The sequence below is a fragment of the Macaca nemestrina genome, chromosome 15 (assembly GCF_043159975.1).
Source record: "Macaca nemestrina isolate mMacNem1 chromosome 15, mMacNem.hap1, whole genome shotgun sequence".
NCBI classification, from domain to species: domain Eukaryota; kingdom Metazoa; phylum Chordata; class Mammalia; order Primates; family Cercopithecidae; genus Macaca; species Macaca nemestrina.
In genome coordinates this window covers 91,233,196-91,250,403 of record NC_092139.1, presented here as the reverse complement: position 1 = coordinate 91,250,403, position 17,208 = coordinate 91,233,196, and the positions used below count along the sequence as shown (strand labels likewise).

Sequence of the window (17,208 nt, the reverse complement as noted above, 5' to 3'; positions counted from 1 at the left end):
TATTCTGTTCATGTTCCACCCTACTCCTTCTACCTTGGTCTTCAGCATCCTGGTTTTCCAGTATCCTTGGGCACTACGCTTTTTTTGTTTTTTGAGACAGAGTCTCACTCTGTCTCTGAGGCTGGAGTGCAGTGGTGCCATCGCAGCTCACAGCTCACTGCACCCTCCGCCTCCCGGATTCAAGTGATTCTCAAGTTTCAGCCTCCTGAGTAGCTGGTATTATAAGCACATGCCAACACGCCCATCTAATTTTTGCATTCTTAGTAGACATGAGGTCTCACCATGGTGAAACCAGCTAGGCTGGTCTCAAACTCCTGGCCCTAAGTGATCCATCCACCACTGCCTCCCAAAGTCCTGGGATTACAGGCATGAGCCACTGCACACAGCCTGCTGTGCTCACTTTAAATATGGAAATACTGGTATTTTTGTTGGTGTAATACTATTGTTTTGGCCTGAGTCTGAAATCTGAATTATTTTGTATTGAGACTATTCATGGAGTTTTTTGATTCACTAAAATTCCAAATTGAACAAGGATACATTTAATTAATTTAAAAATAATTTTTCCAGGCCGGGTGCAGTGGCTCACACCTGTAATCCCAGCACTTTGGGAGACCAAGGCAGTTGAATCATTTGAGGTCTGAAGTTCAAGACCAACCTGGCCAACATGGCAAAATCCAGCCTCTACTAAAAATACAAAAATTACCCAAGTGTGGTGGCGTATGACTGTAATTCCAGTTACTCGGAAGGCTGAAGTGGGAGAATTACTTGAACTCAGGTGGGCCAACACCTTCCAAACTAATATTCAGAAAAGCTTAACCTGTCTAACTTGCTTCCTCTTTCTTCCGTTAGCTACCCAGGAACATTTTATTATATTATATAATAATAATATAATAATAATAACAACAATTATTATTATTATGTCACACTTCTATACTTTACTATCTCCAAGAGTCAGAAGATAACACCAACAAAGCAAAGCATCTGATGCAAAAATATTATTTTTTTTTTGAGATGAAGTGGAGTCTCCCTCTGTCACCCAGGCAGGAGTGCAGTGGCACAAACTCGACTCACTGCAACCTCTGCCTCCCGGGTTCAAGCGATTCTCAGCTTCCCTGAGTAGCTGAAGTGATGCGCCCGCCACCACACTCAGTCAATTTTTGTATTTTTAGTAGAGACGGGTTTTCGCCATGTTGGCCAGGCTGATTACGAACTCCTGACCTCAGGTGATCCACCTGCCTCAGCCTCACAAAGGACTGGGATTACAGACATGAGCTACCATGCCCAGCTACTGATGCAAAAATAATATTCTTAACACTGGTTCAAAGACTTTTTGAAGAAGCAGATAATGAGCATGACAGAATCAAAACTGATTTGGGGAATTGATTAAAATCTGTATCTAGGTCAGGCATGATGGCTCACACCTGTAATCCCAGCACTTTGAGAGGCCAAGACAGGTGGATCACTTGAGGTCAGCAGTTCGAGACCAGCCCAGCAAACATGGTGAAATCCCATCTCTACTAAAAATACAAAAATTTGCTGGGCGTGTTGGTGTGCACCTGTAATCCCAGCTACTCAGGAGGCTGAGCCACGAGGATCACTTGAACCCAGGTGGAGGAGGTTGCAGTGAGCCACGATCACACCTGCACTCTAGCCTGGGCAACCCTGTCTCAAAAAAAAAAAAAAAAAAAATCCCAACTCATACATTATGAAACTGAAAGATCAAAAGAAAGCAGAACGATTTTTTTGGAGCAAAACACACTGCTTGCTGTCAATAAAAAGATTACAGTCCTAACCTTTCCCCCAAGAATTCTGTCAGATAATCTCAAAGTTATCAAAATAAAATGGGATTATTTAAAGATGAAGGACTTAAAGAAAATTATTTGGCCAGGCATGGTGACTCACACTTGTAATCCCAGCACTTTGGGAGGCTGAGGCTGCTGGATCACCTGAGGTCAGGAATTCAAGACCAGCCTGGCCAACACGAAGAAATCCTGTCTCCACTAAACATACAAAAATTAGCCGGGCATGGTGGCGGGTGCCTGTAATCCCAGCTACTCCAGAGGCTGAGGCAAGAGAATCGCTTGAACCCAGGAGGCGGAGGGTGTGCGCCTGTAATCCCAGTTACTGGGGAGGCTGAGGCATGAGAATTGCTTGAGTCTGGTAGACGGAGGTTGCAGTCAACTGAGATCTCACCACTGCACTCCAGCCTGGGTGACAGAATAAGACTCTGCCTCAAAAAAAAAAAAAAAAAAAAAAAAATTATTCAGTGCTATTTTATCTTAAGTGTTTTATGATTAAACATCTATAATTGTCTACTGCACTGTTTATTATTTTTATTTTTATTAAACTTTAGATTCATGGGGCACATGTGCGGGTGTGTTCCATGAGTACACTGTAAAATGCTAAGGTTTGGGCTTCTAGTGAACCCATCACCCAAACACTGACCATAGTACCCAATAAGTAGTTTTTCAACCCTTTTCCCTCCTTCCCTCCCCACATGTGGAGTTCCCAGTGTCTGTTATTTCCATCTTTATGTCCATTTGAACCCATTGTTTAGCTATTTATTTATTTATTTTTTGAGGCAGTCTCGCTCCTTCACCCTGGCTGGAAGGCAGTGGCTGCATCTCAGCTCACTGCAACCTCCCCCTCCCGGGTTCAAGAGATTGTCCTGCCTCAGCCTTGAGTAGCTGCGATTACAGGCATGCACCACCACACCAGGTGAACTTTTGCAATTTTAGTAGAAATGGGGTTTCACCATGTTGACCAGGTTGGTACCGAACTCCTGGCCTCAACTGATCCACCTGCTCTACCCTCCCAAAGTACTGGGATTATAGGCATGAGCCACTGCACCTGGCCTATTTTTAAATACTTTTTGTGGAGGGGGGGGTGGGACAGGGTCTCACTCTGTCACCCAGGCTGGAGTGCAATGGCTCAATCATGCTTCCCTGCAGCCTCAAATTCCTGAGCTCAAGTGATCCTCCCACCTCAGCCTACCGAGCAGCTGGGGCTACAGGCACGCACCACCATGCCCAGCTAATTTTTCTATTTTTTGTGGAGACAGGGTCTTGCTATGTTGCCTAGGCTGGTCTCAAACTACTGAGCTCAAGCAATCTACCCACCTTGGCTTCCCAAAGTGCTGGGATTATAGGCATAAACCACTGTCCCTGGCCTAATTATGTAGGATCTTACTGAATGCTTCATAATATGATTTTAAAAGTTTGTATTTGAAATGTATTTAAATATTTAGTTTGATCTTTTGAAAAACATATGAATTCCTAACAGATTACAAAATACTAGTTGTGCCCAGGAGGTGGAGGTTGCAATGAGCAGAGATTGCACCACTGCACTCCAGCCTGGGTGACAGAGCAAAACTCCAACTCAAAAAAAAAAACTAGTTGTGTTAGGGTGCAAACCAGAGAAGCAGAACCAGTAGGATACACAGATCCAGACATAGATAAACATATAGGGACACACATCTGCGTAGATTTATAAAAGGTTGTCTTCTGGCCAGGCACAGTGGCTCACGCCTGTAATCCCCGCACTTTGGGAGGCCGAGGCAGGCAGATCACCTGAGGTCAGGAGTTTGAGACCAGCCTGGCCAACACGATGAAACTCTGTCTCTACTAAAAATACAAAAATTAGCCAGGCGTGGTGGTGCATGCCTGTAGTTCCAGCAAATCGGGAGGCTGAGGCAGAATTGCTTGAACCCGGGAGGCGGAGGTTACAGTGAGCCAAGATTGTGCCACTGCACTCCAGCCTGGGTGACAAAACTAGACTCCGTCTCAAACAAACAAAAAAGCTATATACAGACATACATCTAGATAGATAGATAGATTAGTAAAAGCTTGGCTTCTGCATTTGTGGGGTTGGCTAAGCAAGCCCAGAGCCCGCAGGACTGGCCGTCAGGAAATGACAATCACCGGCGGGCTGGAGCCACACAGGCAGGGCCAAAGCTTGCTTTTCACAGGCACTCAGGAAGAAAGATCCAGAGGGAAGGGAGCACAATTGTGGACTCGGCTGCTATATGAAGTCTGTGCTCCAGGAAGTCCTAAGCCCTCTCTTTTTAAAAAAAACATAAACTTTTTGGCTGGGTGTGGTGGCACGTGCTGTAGTCTCAGCTGCTCAGGAGGTTGGGGCAGGAGAATTGCTTGAGCTCAGGAGTTAGAATCTAGCCTGAGCAGCATAACAAGACTTGGGTTCTAAAAAGTATTTAAAAAATAGTCTGGCCGCGGTGGCTTACGCTTGTAGTCCCAGCACGTTGGGAGGCCAAGGTGGGTGAACTGCTTGAAGCCAAGAGTTCAAGACCAGCCTGGCCAACACAGTGAAACCCCATCTCTACTAAAAATACAAAAATCAGCCGGGCGCAGTGGTGCATGCCTGTAATCCTAGCTGCTCGGTAGGCTGAGTTGGAAGAATTGCTTGAACCTGGGAGGCAGAGGTTGCAGTGAGCCAAGATCACACTGCTGCATTCCAGCCTGGGTGACAGAGCAAGACCCTGTCTCAAAAAAATAAATACAAAAGATTTTAAAAATAAAACACTTTTAATTTCTTAATTATTTTTTCTTTAGCAGCACATTGAGAAGTTGAGTACACTTTTTAAAACAGTTTTAGAATTACAGACAAATTGCCAAGACAGCAGAGTTCACACATACCCTTGTACCTGGCTTCCTTCTTATGAACATCTTAAATTAGTATGGTAAATTGCTACAGGTAAAAACCTGGCTGGGCATGGTACCTCACACCTATGATCCCAGCACTTTGGGAAGCCAAAGTGGGAGGATTACTTGAGTCTTGGAATTCAAGACTAGCCTGGGAAATACAGTGAAACCTTGTTTCAGTTTAAAAAAAAATTTAAGGCCGGGCGCGGTGGCTCACACCTATAATCCCAGCACTTTGGGAGGCCAAGGCGGGCAGATGACCTGAGGTCGGGAGTTAGAGACCAGCCTGACCAACATGGAGAAACGTCGTCTCTATTAAAAATACAAAATTAGCCAGACATGGTGGCACGCGCCTGTAATCCTAGCTACTCGGGAGGCTAATGCAGAAGAATCGCTTGAAACCAGGAGGCAGAGGCTGCAGTGAGCTGAGATCTTACCACTGCACTCCAGCCTGGCCAAGAAGAGCAAAACTCCGTCTCAAAAAAAAAATTTTTAACGAAAAAATTTTTGGAGAGATGGGGTCTTGCCCTGTTGACCAGGCTGGAGCACAGTGGCACAGTCACAGCTCACTGCAGCCTCAAACTCCTGGGCTCAAGCAATTCTCCCTCCTCAACCTCCCTAGCAGCTTGGACTGTAAGTGCATACCACCATGCTGACTAACCAAAAGAAAAAAAAAAAATCTTAGAGAGATGTAGTCTCACTATGTTGCCCAGGCTAGTCTCACACTCCTGACCTCAGGATCTTCCCACTTTAGCCTCCCAAAGTACTAGGATGTGAGCCACCATCCCCGGCCCCAATAAACCAATACCGATACATTATTATACATTATCATCAACTAAGGTTCATCTTTACTATTCTTTACTATTTCCCCTAATGTCCTTTTCCTGTCCCAAGATCTCATCCAGCAGACCATACTATGTTTAGTTTTTAAGTCTCCTCAGGATTGCTGGAGTGCAGTGACTCCATCTTAGCTCATTGCAACTTCCGACCTCTGAGTTCAAGCGATTCTCCTGCCTCAGCCTCCCAAGTTGCTGGGATTACAGGCTCCTGCCACCATGCCCGGCTAATTTGTTTGTTTTTTGAGAGGGAGTCTCCCTGTCGCCCAGGCTGGAGTGTAGTGGGGTAATCTTGGCTCACTGCAACCTCCGCTTCCTGGGTTCAAACGATTCTCCTGCCTCAGCCTCCTGAGTAGCTGGGATTACAGGTGTGTGCCACCACACACTGGTTTTATTTTTTTTGAGACGGAGTTTGAGATGGGGTTTCACCACGTTGGCCAGGCTGGTCTCGAACTCCTGGCCTCAGGTCATCCACCCACCTCAGCCTCCCAAAGTGCTAGGATTACAGGCGTGAGCCACCACTCCTGGCCTAGGAGGTCACTGTGATACCCTGTTTGAAGGGGATGGGGCCTGGACAGGGCAGAGGCTGTGATGGGAGGCCCCTCTTCCCTTCCCATCTATGACTCTCACTGCCCTTACCCAGTTTTCTATGCTTCCAGTTTAAGTTTTAAATTTTATTTTTTTAGAGACAGGGTCTCAGTCTGTTGTCCAGGCTGGAATACAGTGGTGTGATCATAGCTCACTGCAGACTCCATTCCTAGGCGCAAGTGATCCTCTCACCTCAGCCTTACAAGCAGCTGAGATGATGTGCATGGGCCACCACGCTGTGCTAGTTATTTATTAATTGGGTAGAGACAGGGTCTCCTTCGGTTGCCCAGACTCTTCTCAAACTCCTGGTCTCAAGCATCCTCGCACCTTGCCCTTCCAAAGTGCTGGGATTACAGGCGACCCCGCTCTGCCTCTCCAGTCCCTGACCATCCCCATAGGCCAGCCCCAAAAAGCCCAGCAATGAGGGAGCCAGGCTAGGACAGGAAACACGCAGCAACCTCCTCTCGCGCCCATTTTTTTGGGGGCAGGCGTGGGAGGACTTAGGCCTGCTGTGTATGCAGTAATGCCTGCACCTGATCTGCCAGTCGATGCTGGAGTGTCCAGTGCCATCCAGGTCACCATACTACTCCACGCTGTGCCTGTAGTTCCACACACAGCTCATGTTGCCTGAGAACAGGAGGCTGAAGAGAGGAAGGGGTGGGCCAGGGCCCCAGGCCCTGGACTCACCTCCTAGGAGATGGCATGGGGAAGGGGGTGGCCTGCCCAATGGTCTGCAGCTCCTGCAGTGACAGCTGGTTGAGGGCAAACCCCTTGGTCTCGGCTATGAACATGGCTTTCCCTGGAGGCCTCATGGGCCCTGTGGAAAGGCATCTGAGTGCCGGGCAGGAAAGTGGCACTGAGGCAGCTTCGTCCATGCCCTGATCTTCCTCCAGGGCCTGCGCCCCTGGCTTTTTTTTTTTGTTTGATACAAAGTCTCGTTCTGTTGCCCAGGCTGGAGGGCAGTGGCGTGAACTCACCTCACTGCAACCTCCACCTCCCTGACGGAGAGGAGGAGCAGGGGCTCAGGTGGAGGCTCAGGCAAGGTCTGCCTGTGACACTGGGACCCTGCAGGCCTGGGTCACCCCTGGAAAAAGTGTTGTCCTGCAGCACTCCACCTGAATGAGGGATCCAGTGATCTTCCAGGAGAAATCAGTCTTAAGAGAAAAAGAGGCCGGATGTGGGGCCGTGTGAACCAAGGACTGGGTCTGAGCTGTGGGGCCTCGGGGGTGAGGCTTTGCCAGGAACACCCAAAGCCCGAGCCTCTGTCATTCAGCATCTCCGAGCGGGGGCCAGAACAGGGGAGGAGGCCCGTGTTGGGTATGACTTGGCCATGGGAGGTTTCATCTGAGGACCCCAGAAATAGCTGGGGCTCATTCAAGGGCTGCTCTGAGCAGACGCCCTGCTCCTCATTCAAGTAGAGAGGGCAGAGGCAGAGGTGCTGTGAGTGATGGTCCTGTTCTCTTACTGTTTTTTGTTTTTAGAGACAAGGTCTCATTCTCGATCATAGCTCACTGCCGCCTCGATCTCCTGGGCTCAAGAGATCCTCCTGCCTAAGCCTCCTCAGTAGCTGGGACTACAGGGACATGCCACTATGTCCAGCTAATTTTTAATTTTTTGTAAAAATAGGGTCTTGCTATATTGCCCAGGGTGGTCTGAAACTCCTGGGTTCAAGCAATCCTCCTGCTTTGGCCTTCCAAAGGGCTGGGATTACAAATGTGAACCACCACACCTGGCCTGTTTTTTGTTGTTTTTGAGATGGCGTTTCACTCTTGTTGCCAAGGCTGAAGTGCAAGGGTGCGATCTTGACTCACTGCAACTTCCATCTCCCAGGTTCAAGATTCTCCCGCCTCAGCCTCCCAAGTAGCTGGGATTACAGGCATCTGCCACCACGCCCAGCTAGTTTTTGTATAGTAGAGACAGGGTTTCACTATCTGTCGACCAGGCTGGTCTCGAACCCTGAGCTCATGTGATCCACCTACCTCGGCCTCCCAAAGTGCTGGGATTGCAGGCGTGAGCCACTGCGCTCGGCCTAGACTGTTGCTGAAGCCTGTTTTCCTCTTCTCGTTCCTCACTTCATTTCTTTTCTTTTACAACCTCCCCCAATCATTGCTCTGCCCATCCGAAGGCTGTGCCTGGCACCGGAATGAACAGAACCCCCTAGCCTCAAGTTCCAAACCCACGCTCTCCAACAGCCAGGCTTTCATATGGGAAGCTTCAAAGCCTTGTGACAGCCTGGCTGAACCTCTCCAGCCTGGGCGCCCCCTCCAATTCCTGCCCCTGAAAACAGACATCTCCTCAGGCCACCTCCCAAAGAAGCCTGTCCAGAAGCCTCAGGCACCCGCTCCTGGAAGGCTGTACTCTTCACCTTCCCAACAAAGGGCCTGTCCACCCAGTCCTGCTAAGCACACTCCTGTGCCCCTGGGCCCTGAACTGTCCGTTGCTCAGGCTGGGATGACATCTCAGAGCCTTCCGCCTGCTGCAGACTTGGCTCAGCTTAAAGCACTCCATGAAATTGTGGCATCTGCCTCAAGGAGCATTTCTACAACCTCTGTTGCCTCTACCGCAAAAAACTCCACCTCTGAACGCTGAATGAGAACTGCATGATTGTAAGGAAGAAAAGGGGGTGGGCATTGCAGCTCACACCTATAATCCCAGCACTTCGGGAGGCTGAGGCAGGCGGATCACTGAAGGCCAGGAGTTCGAGGCCAGCTTGGCCAACATGGTGAAATTCCGTCTCTACCGAAAATATAAAAATTAGCTGGGCACAGTTGGTTAGCCTATAATCCCAGCACTCTGGGAGGCCGAGGCAGGCACCTGAGGTCAGGACTCTAAGACCAGCCTGGCCAACATGGTGAAACCCTGTCTTTACTTAAAAAAATGCAAGTTGGCTGGCCACGGTAGCTCACACCTGTAATCCCAGCACTTTGGAAGATCGAGGTGGGCACATCACAAGGTCAAGAGATGGGGACCATCCTGGCCAACATGGTGAAACCCCACCTCTACTAGAAATTAGCCAGGTGTGGTGGCATGCATCTGTAATCCCAGCTACTTGGGAGGCTGAGGCAGGAAAATCGCTTGAACCTGGGAGGTTAAGGTTGCAGTGAGCTGAGATCACGCCACTGCACTCCAGCCTGGGGAACACAGCAAGACTTCCTTTAAAAAAAAAAAAAAAAAGCAAAAGTTAGCTGAGTGTGGTGGTGGCACACATCTATAATCCCAGCTACTTGGGAGGCTGAGGTAGAAAGGTCACCTGAGCCTGGGAAGTCGAGGCTGCAGTGAACCAAGATCATGCCACTGTACTCCAGCCTGGGCAACCGAGTGAGACCCCGTTTCAAAAACAAAACAGGCCAAGTGCATACACTCATGCGTGCCTGTAATCCCAGCTACTCAGGAGGCTGAGGCAGAAGAATCACTTGAACCCAAGAGGCCAAGGGTGTAGTGAGCCAAGATCTCACCACTGCACTCCAGCCTGGGCGACACAGCAAAACTCCGTCGCAAAAACAGAGAAAAATAAAACCACAATTTGGGTAAGTAGATATCCGGTTCCCTGAACTGTCCGGGTATGGACGGCCCTCCCATTGGATTGGGATGGGACGCTGATCTCGGATAGCACACGTCCACCCATCTGCCACCTGCCAGGGTCTCCTTCCTGATCCAGCCCAGGGCATGCCAGGGGCACTCACTTGATGTAGTAGCCAGCAGATTCTAGGTAGGATGCAGGCTCCTGGCCAGACCACATCACCACGGCAGGGTGATTCTTGTCTCTGTGCACCAGTTTTTCCATCACCCACATGTAGTGATGTACAGACACGTTGTTGAAGAGCTGCTGGGGGCCAGGAGGGAAGGGACGGAGGCACGGTGTGGCCCATGGGCTGGCCAGGAGGAGCAGATGCACAGCAGGGACTCATGGCAGCACCAGGCCCACAGCGGGACACTCATCAATAACCACAATTCCGTATCAGTCACACATCTGCAGCATCTCTGCATAGGGACAGTGGCTGGTGCAGAAGGTGTTGGTGCCAAGCCAGCGAAGCAGGTTGAAGTCCTTCACCAGCAGCAGACAGTCGAAGTCCTTCCCTCGGATCTAGAGGACAGCAGAGCCTAGTGATCCCTGTCCCTGTCAAAGCTGCACTTCCTCCAATGGCAGGACTCTGGAGAGCCACCCTATGAGCCCCCTCTCCAGCCCAAGCACCAGCTCCGCAGCGGGGTGGTTTGGAGCCATTTGCCTCATTGCCCTGGGCTGCCCTCAGCTATGGGACACAGGGAAGGCGAAAATGGAAGGTGACCAGCAGCAGCCCCCACGAGGACCCAGGAGCCCCAATGCACGCCTGCATCCTCATGCTTGTTGACACTGTGGAAATAGAAAGGTTTCCCATTGATGAGGAACTGGCTCTCGGTGACAGCCACAGTGCGGATCGCCACAGGGAGTGTGTAGAAGTCAGAAAAAGGCCCCAGTGATGTCTGTGCAGTCAGCCACACCTACGACAGCCAAAGCGCCAGGTGTGAGCACCCCGACAGCCTGAGCCCCATCTGGCCTGGCCTGGCCTGCAGCAGGAAGACCCCCAGTGCACCCCAGCAGCCGCCTCGGGGCCTGCAAGCAGAGAAGCAGCAATCAGAGGCTCTGCCCTTTCCTGGCTGACCTTGGGACCTGCCCTTCAAAATTGGGCCTTCTCCTTGACCAGACGAGGTGGCTCATGCCTGGAATCCCCACGCTTTGGGAGGCTAAGGCAGGAGGATCACTTGAGACCAGGAGTTCAAGACCAGCCTGGGCAACAGAATGAGACCCCAACTCTATAAAAAAGATTTTGTTCTGAGACAATCTCACTCTGTCGCCCAGGATGAAGTGCAGTGGCGTGATCTCAACTCACCGCAGCCTCTGCCTCCCAGGTGCAAGCAATTCTCCCACCTCAGCCTCCCGAGTAGCTGGGATTACAGATGCCCAGCAAATCTGCGTATTTTAGTAGAGACAGTGTTTCACCATGTTGGCCAGGCGGGTCTTGAGCTCCTGGCCTCAAGTGATCTGCCCGCTTCAGCCTCCCAAAGGGCTGGGATTACAGATGTGAGCCACCATGCCTGGTCTACAGATAAAATTGTTTTAATTAGCCAGGCATGGTAGCATGTGCCTATAGTCCCAGCAACTCAGGAAGCCAAAGTAGGAAGACTGCTGCTGCCTGGGAGCTCAAGGCTGCAGTGAGCTGTGATCAGGCCAGCGCACTACAACCTAGGTGACAGAGACCATCTCAAAAAAAAACAAAAAAAAACCCAAAAAAAAACCTTTGGGCCCCCCACCAAAGGTGGGAAACATCAGAGAGCTCAGAGGACCGCGCCTGCCCGTTCACCTGTCCTGGGCTCCTGCTGAAGCCAGGGCTGCCAGAGGGGGCAAAAGACCTCCCTTAAACAAGTCCCGAACCACCATTACCTCCCATGAGTACAGGTAGGCGGAGTGTTCGTGCATCAGGTCTGGCCACCAGAGGCTGGCACCTGGCACCTTCAGCTGGCCCTGGGTCCCAGCCCCGTTGGCCACGACTTCTGCATCCAAATGTTTTCTGCATCCAAAAGACGCACTTCCAACTCGAACTGGTCACTGCACTTGATGGAGATCTGGTAATTCACCAGCCCTGGAGGAGGCAAGAGAGACCAGGACTTAGGGAGGGACACGACCTGGGTCACACAAATGGGAATGCCCCACAGCGGCCACTCCCAGGCAGCCATTTGCTTCTGTTGCTTTTTTTTTTTTTTTTTTGAGACAGAGTCTCGCTCTGTCACCCAGGCTGGACTGTAGTGCCGTGATCTCGGCTCACTGCAACCTCTACCTTTGGAGTTCAGTTGATTCTCCTGCCTCAGCCTCCTGAGTACCTGGGATTATAGACATGCACAACCATGCCTGGTGAATTTTTGTATTTTTAGTAGAGACAGGTTTTGCCATGTTGGCCAGGCTGGTCTCGAACTCCTGATCCTACATGATCCACCTATCTCAGCCTCCCAAGGTGCTGGGATTACAGGCATGAGCCACTGCGCCTGGCGCGTTTTTTTTAATTTAAAAAAACTTTTTTTGGGCCGGGTGTGGTAGCTCATGCCTATAATCCCAGTACTTTGGGAGGCCGAGAGGGGTGGATCACCTGAGGTCAGGAGTTCAAGACCAGCCTGGTCATCACGGTGAAACCCTATCTCTATTAAAAATACAAAAATTAGCCGGGCGTGGTGGCACATGCCTGTAATCCCAGCTACTTGGGAGGCTGAGGCAGGAGAAAAGCTTGCACCTCGGAGGTGGAGGTTGCAGTGAGCCAAGATCGTGCCATTGCACCACTCCATCCTGGGTGACAAGACCAAGATTTTGTCTCCAAAAAAAAAAAAAAAAAATCTTTTTTTTGGCCAGGCACAGTGGTCACACCTGTAATCCCAACACACCAACACAGGGGAGGCTGAGGTGGGAGGATCACTTGAGTCCAGTAGTTCAAGACAGCCTGGGTAACATAGGGAAACCACATCTTCCCTAAAAATAACAAAAATTAGCTGGGCATGGTGGTGCTTGCCTGCAATCCCAGCAGCCCCAGGTACTTGGGAGGCTGAAGTGCGAGGACTGCTTGAGCCAGGACTGCTTGAGCCACAAAGTCAGAAACAGAGGATGTAGGCTGGGCACGATGGTTCACACCTGCAGTGAGCTATGATCTTGAGGCAGAGTAGGTAGTCAAGGAAGCAACCGTGTCCTTCAGACGTGCCAACCACGGCACTGAGACGTGTGATGTGTGAACAAGCATGTACAGCTACAGCCATGTGCACCCAGAGGATGACCCAGAACGTGCTTAGAGTAACACCTCTTCCCAGCTCCTTAGGAATTCATCATGGAAGCCTCCTAGAAAGGGAGTTTTCCCACTAATACCCAGCGCTCTCTCATCCTTACAAGCAGCCTGCCCTGAATTCTCTCTTTCAGGGTGAACCGTGTATTTTGCACTTCACTATGTTTTTTGAGATGGGGTCTCGCTCTGTCATCCAGGCTGTCTCAGACTCCCGAGTACCTGGGATTATATAATTGAGTGTTGCAATCTCAGCTCACTGCAACCTCCACCTCCCGGGTTCAAGCAGTTCTCCCATCTCAGCCTCCCTAGTAGCTGGGATTACAGGCACACGCCACCACACCCAGCTAATGCCGTCCAGGCTGGTTTGAACTCCTGAGCGCAAGTGATCCACCCGCCTCGGCCTCCCAAAATGCTGGGATTACAGGCATGAGCCTCTGTGCCCGGGCTATTCTTCACTTAACTTGCAAAATACTTTTCCCTTTACAATAAATTGCTCTCTGCTGCATCATCTTTGCTGTGTGATTCTCATTTAAATTCTTTTTTATTTTAATTATTTATTCTTTTTGAGACAGGGTCTTACTATGTTGCCCAGGCTGGTCTTGAACTTTGAGCTCAAGTGATCCACCCACCTTGGCCTCCCAAAGTGCTGGGATGACAGGCATTAGCCACCACACCCAGCCTAAATTCTTTGAAACTTACAACTGTGGCCCCACAACAGCTGTCAATCATCACACCACTGCCATCCAACCTGGGCGACAGTGCAAGGCCTCCTCTCACAAAAGAAAAAAGATATATTAAAAAAAAAAACTTTTTTTAAAATTTTTCTTAAACAAAGGGTATCCCAGCCATGCACAGTGGCTCACACCTGTAATCCTTGCACTTTGGGAGGCCGAGGTGGGTGGATCATCTGAGGTCAGGAGTTCAAGACCAACCAGGCCAACATGGTGAAACCCCATCTCTATTAAAAAACATAAAAATATTAGCTGGATGTGGTGGAAGGTGCCTGTAATCCCAGCTACTTGGGAAGCTGAGGCAGGAGAATCACTTGAACTTGGGAGGTGGAGGTTGCAGTGAGCCCAAGATTGCACTAGTGTTCTCCAGTCTGGGCTCCTACAGAGTGAGACTCCAGCTCAAAAACAAATAAAAATAAAAAAGACAGGGTCTCCCTCTGTTGCCCAGACCAGAGTGCAGTGACGCGGTCACAGCTCACTGCACCCTTGACCTCCCAGGCTCAACTGATTCTCCTGCCTCAGTAGCTGGGACTACCGGCACGTATCACTATGCCTGGCGAATTTTTAAATTTTTTGTGCTGATGGTCTTGCTATGTTGCCCACCCTGGTCTTGAACTCTTGGCCTGAAGTGATCCTCCTACCAAGTCCTCCTTACAAAGAGCTGGGATGACAGGCGTGAGCCACTGCACCCGGCCCCCCGAAGCTGCCTGTTCCTTGAACACGATGTGTAGCAAGGGGAGCTAGAGTGAGAGCAGCACCGTGGAGAAGGGACAGGACTGCCACCCTGAGCTGTGTGACGTTAGACCAAACCCCTCTTCTCCAAGTGAGATCAGCCACATGAGTGATCTCAGGAGCCCGTGCCCGCTCAGACAGCCTGGATTTTAGCTTCATAGGTGGTTGGGAACCTATGAAGGTTTAGAGATGCTGGGAGAACCTTTTTCCTGGGAGAGCTTTCCAAATAGGGAACAAACAGAGCCACTCGGGGCCCCGCTGAGGGAGGATCCTACCAGAAGCTCTCATCACTGTCTCGCTCCACACGGGTGGTGACGATGATGTCATCGATGTATGTAGTTGGTGTCGTGTACAGAAGCACAGACCGCTGCAGTCCCGCATAGTTGAAGAAGTCAAAGTCTGTGTTCTGGACAAAGTAACCCTTGGGATACCTAGGGCGGGAGGACTGTGGTTCACTGGGCCCTTGCCATGGGTCTTTTGCCCTCAGTTCACTTGCCTCCCCAGATCAGGGCCTCCTCTCTGCGAAGGCCACCCTGTCCCTGGCAGGAAGACCACAGGGTGGGGTGGGAAGGTGGGTGCGTGCAGTGGAGGCAGGATGGTACCCACTTGGAGGTGTCGGTCATGTACGGATGGTCCCTGGTGGCAGGGTGGGGGGCTGAGCGTGCTGTTGATGGCGACAGTGACGCAGAGGCGGGGCAGGGGCCCCACCGGAAACAGGCTGCTGATGTTGGTCTCGAAGGGGAGGTAGCCCCTTTCATGCTCTAGCGTGTCAACCCCATTCACCCACTGCAGACATAGGAGATATGCATGGGGCGGGGGCAGGTCGGGGCATGAGGAGGGGCTCTGCTATCGGGCACTCCCTCACATAACCTGCAGCATGGGGCTCAGGGCCCTGCCAGCCAGACGGGAAGAATGACATTCCAATGGGGTAGATCAGGCCACCTATCCCCCTACACAGGGCACAGCCCCCAGGGCAGGGTAAGGCCTCCACCGTCACACCCCAGGAGACAGGCTGTGGGTGGCATCCAAGGGTCCCATGCTGTTCAGCAGCTGTGCCCACCCACCCGCCCTACCTGCTCCTGGCCGCACTGACCACGATGGCATAGAAGTGGGCACTGCCAATCCTCAGCACCACTCTTGTGCGCAGGTCCTCGATCCATCGCTCCAGCAGGGTCACCTCCCGTTCATAACACACCCAGCTGACAAAACACCACAGCCGCCAGTCCTGGCTGATGTCGATCAAGATGGAGGGAACCGGTATGTCCAAGGTGGGGCCCGACTGTGAAGAGAAGGGCCGGGCTCAGCTCCTAGGCCCCCAAAGGGATCTGGGACCAGTGTGCTGCACAGCTGTGCCCCCAGGCCTAGCACAAGCCCTGACACATGGCGGGGACTCTTGGCGGAAAAGACAGATAACTTGCTGATGACAGGTCCACTGCCAGGACGGTCTGTGCATCTGGGCCAGTGGGGCCCGGAGATCCTTGTTGGAGCGGATGGGACCCAGCATCTCCCGAGACAGGGGAGAACCCAGGGGCACATCCCAGCCCGAGGCAAGAAGGTTCAGACCTGTGACTAAGATGCAAATGACCCACTGCCTGTCACAGGGAGGAAGGCTGGTTAGGGGGATGGGGGAACTTTGCTTAGGACACTGTGAGTGAGGCCCACGCTGGCAGCCAGCCCTCTCCTCTCTTTCTCTTGTACTGAATACCACAAAGTCAGAAACAGAGGATGTAGGCTGGGCACGGTGGTTCACACCTGTAATCCCAGCACTTCGGGAGGCGGAGGCACGCAGATCACAAGGACAGGAGTTGAAGACCAGCCTGGCCAGTATGGTGAAACCCCATCTCCACTAAAAATACAAAAATTAGTGGGTGTGGTGGCAGGCATCTGTAGTCCCAGCTACTCGGGAGGCTGAGGCAGGAGAATCGCTTGAACCCAGGAGATGGAGGCTGCACTGAGCCAAGATCGTGCCATTGCACTCCAGCCTGGGTGACAGAGCAAGACTCCGTCTCAAAAAAAAAAAAAAAAAAAAAAGAAGAAGAAAAAGAAAAAGGATGTAGACCAGACAAACGCAGACCAGACCTCACTGGATCCCACTTCTCTGCTGACCACTTCCAAGTCAGGAGCGGAACAGTAGTGGCGTCCTCAGCCTGATGTCACATTCTGTCCTCTATCTGAACCTTGAAAACCAAGGCACCTTCCTACCTGCGCAGAGCTGACCTCAGAATGTCCAAACTGTCCCCTCCTCCCGATCCCGGACCCAGCTCTGGGCAGCGCCTGCCGCTCAGGCCTGAGGAGTGTCTGGTGGCTCATGACTGTAATCAGCGCTGTGGGAGGTCAACGTGGGAGGATGGCTTCAGGCCAGGAGTTCCAGACCAGACTGGTTAACGTAGTCAGACCCAGTATCTTAAAAAACAAAACAAAACAAAAAACTTAACTGTGTTTTTGTTTTGAGACGGAGTCTGACTCGGTCGCCCAGGCTAGAGTGCAGTGGCCTGATCTCGGCTCACTGCAACCTCCGCCTCCCTGGTTCAAGCAATTCTCCTGCCTCAGCCTCCCAAGTAGCTGGGATTACAGGCGTTTGCCACCACGCCCGGCTAATTTTTGTATTTTTAGTGAGTTGGGGTTTCACTACGTTGGCCAGGCTGGTCGTGAACTCCTGGCCCCAGGCGATTGGCCCACCTCGGCCTCCCAAAGTGCTGGGATTACAGGCGTGAGCCACCGAGCCAGACCAAGTTTTGTTTTTGTTTTTATTTTAATTAGCCAGGCATGGTGGCCCCAGCTAACTTGCAAGGCTGGGGCGGAATATCGCTTGAGCTCAGAAGTTAGGTTTGCGCCACTCCGCTCCAACCTGGGCGGCAGGACCAAA

General features: G+C 51.2%; 1 protein-coding gene and 1 pseudogene across 2 annotated transcripts in view; both read right to left on the bottom strand.

The window, feature by feature from the left end:
- LOC105497385 (aspartate rich 1) overlaps nt 1-17,208 on the bottom strand; it is a 92,965-nt gene that overhangs the window by 35,064 nt on the left and 40,693 nt on the right. The gene's annotated exons all lie outside the window — the stretch shown is intronic.
- Nucleotides 9,987-16,741, bottom strand: LOC105497384 (beta-glucuronidase-like; annotated as a pseudogene).